Genomic DNA, 2510 nt, shown 5'->3' on the forward strand with positions numbered 1-2510 from the left:
CCGCGGCCCCCGGCGCGGCGCCCCCCGCCCGCCCCTGCTCGCGGCCTCCCCGGGCTGGGGGGCCCGGCGGGGTGGCTGGGTGCGTGGGGCGCTGCTGGGCGGGGACGGGGCTGCGGGCCTCGGCGATGGGAGAGGGAGGGGCTGGGCGCGCTGTCTGGTGGTCGCAGCGCCGGGGGCGGTTGACTAAGGGCGCTGAGCTTCCGTTTGGCGGCGTTGGTGGAGCCACGTTAGCAGCGTGGCTCGGGGCGTCTCTCCGCGGGGGGATCGCTGCGGCGGCGGGAGAGCCTGGCTGCCGGCCGCGCGGCCCGGCGTCGCTCTCCCCGCGGAGGCGTGAAGGCAGTGACRCGGGGGAGAGCGAGGTTCCTCTGACGAGGCAGTTGGGCCCTGCTGGAGCAGCTGGTTTAGGGTAAGGTGTGCCTGTCTTCCCGAGGCCACAGAGGAGAAAGGATCGATAAGGCCTGCCATACATTCCTCCCTGTTTCTTAACCTGATGATAAGTCTGGAGGATTTTTTTTTGTCATGAATAGTTGCTCTGGCCCTAGAGACTCTTAGTCTGGCATGCAGTGTTCTCAGTGACAGATTTTCAAGCCTTTTTTTAAGTCACTATGAAACTATCATGACTGTGCTCTGCCCTCAGGACCTGGGTGAGAGAAAACTTGTTTTTTTAAAGATGTAATATTGCTGTGATCGTCAGGCGCCAGGCAGGGAAAGACAAGCATTTGACTTAAGCAACAATCACTAAATTTGCCTTTTTTTCCTTCATTCCATTTGGAGTTAATTCTCAAGAGGTGAGATACAGTGGACAGAGATTCTAATCTGTGCTTTATACTTTTACATAGTGGGTAATAAAATGCTATCCATCCATGAATTAATAAATGTGAGACACCTGTTGTTCCATGCATTTTCAAAATGCTAACAGGATGGTCTTCTTCATGCTTTAGCATGGTATTTTGTAGACTCATACTGCCCGAGTCTCAGAGGAAGTGGTAATGAGATAGTGAGTTTTTGCTGTTTGACACAACCTTCAGCATACAAAATCCAGGAGTGGGTCAGATACTGCCTGCCAGGCCTTAGGCTAGTTTGGATTCACAAATGTTTGTGCAGTACAAAATCTCTGTGTTGAAGTGATGAAATTTCTCACCTTTGATTTCAGCATTGCCAAATATAGTAATGTTCAGCACCTTCAGCATCCGGATGGGATGATGAATTCTCTCAATCAACCTCAGGATGTTGTCTCAGTTTGTAAAGTTCTTGATCTTTGTTTGGACTAGAACTGAGATTAGATATGTGGAAATTAGGTCTATGCTATGAAGAAACCATTATCTGTTCTTGTCATGTAAGTTTGGGCATTTATTCCATTACAGCAAAGGACCTRTTGATAATACCCTGTTCAAAGTTAATGAAGTTCTGTCATAAAGCCTTATGGAAATATATAACTTATCCCAGAAATTGCTATCCTGGCAACTTGCTACAATTTTATGTTGCCTTTTTATTCTTCATTGTCAATAGGATATTCTCTCATTTTCACTTAAGTGCCTCCATTCACATATGATGTGAAAGTGGTACAACAATATCAGAATTGACCAATTGCACCACAGAAGCTTTCTGGATTAATGTCATGTCTCCATCAAAGATACCCCCCCCCCAAAGAAAAGCTATTCTAGTAAACTATTAAACTAAAAGCTATTCATCTATAAAGCATGCAAAATGGATTTTATTGGAGCAAATCTGACTAATCACAGGCAAGGCTGACCTAATCAAGACTACTTCCTTCACTGTTTCTTCTCAAAAATTAGTAAGATATTAGAATTACAGTTTGCCATAAAATTTAGTTTGTTGCATGTTTAGAAGAATATCTTGCCTTTAGTTTAGCAATATAAAGGCTAAGAGGAGGTTTGATGTCTCAAAAGGAGTTGGAGACAAGGTTGGAGAATTGTGATTTAAATTGAAGACAAATGTGTATAAACTGTCTATTAATGAATTTAGGCTGAGAATTAGAAGATCTTGGCTTCTCAGAGCAATAGGGTTGTGGAACAGCTTTCTTTTGATGAGGACAAGAAGCCCATCTACTCTGAAGGTGGACAGCTTATAAGAAGGATTATGTGATGTAGTTGCCTGAGATAGCAGTAGACTAAACTCCAGAAGCTTTCTAATTCTGTATTTCAATTTAATATTTCTTTTAATGCTTATTGTGTTTATATTTGAATGTACAGTTTTCTGCACAGCATTATATTTCATTGAATCTGAAATTACTAATTTCCTTTAAGGCTTTTCAGGAGTGCTGTCATTCTACAGTTATAGTTCTGTCATACACAGTTATGAAATGGATGACATTATCGTATCTTATACCCAGGAAATTAAAAATATCAGCACTTCTAGATACATACATGAAGAAACAGATACATATATGAAGAAATTGAAGACCTTCATTTCCAGAGTAGAAAACACTTCATACTATTTGATGTATAGTGAAATTCTACCTCCCACTGACTTCAGGTGTACCTGCAGGT

Source organism: Rhea americana, unplaced genomic scaffold (assembly GCF_003343005.1).
Source record: "Rhea americana isolate MKP2758 unplaced genomic scaffold, rheAme1 scaffold_80, whole genome shotgun sequence".
Lineage (NCBI taxonomy): Eukaryota > Metazoa > Chordata > Aves > Rheiformes > Rheidae > Rhea > Rhea americana.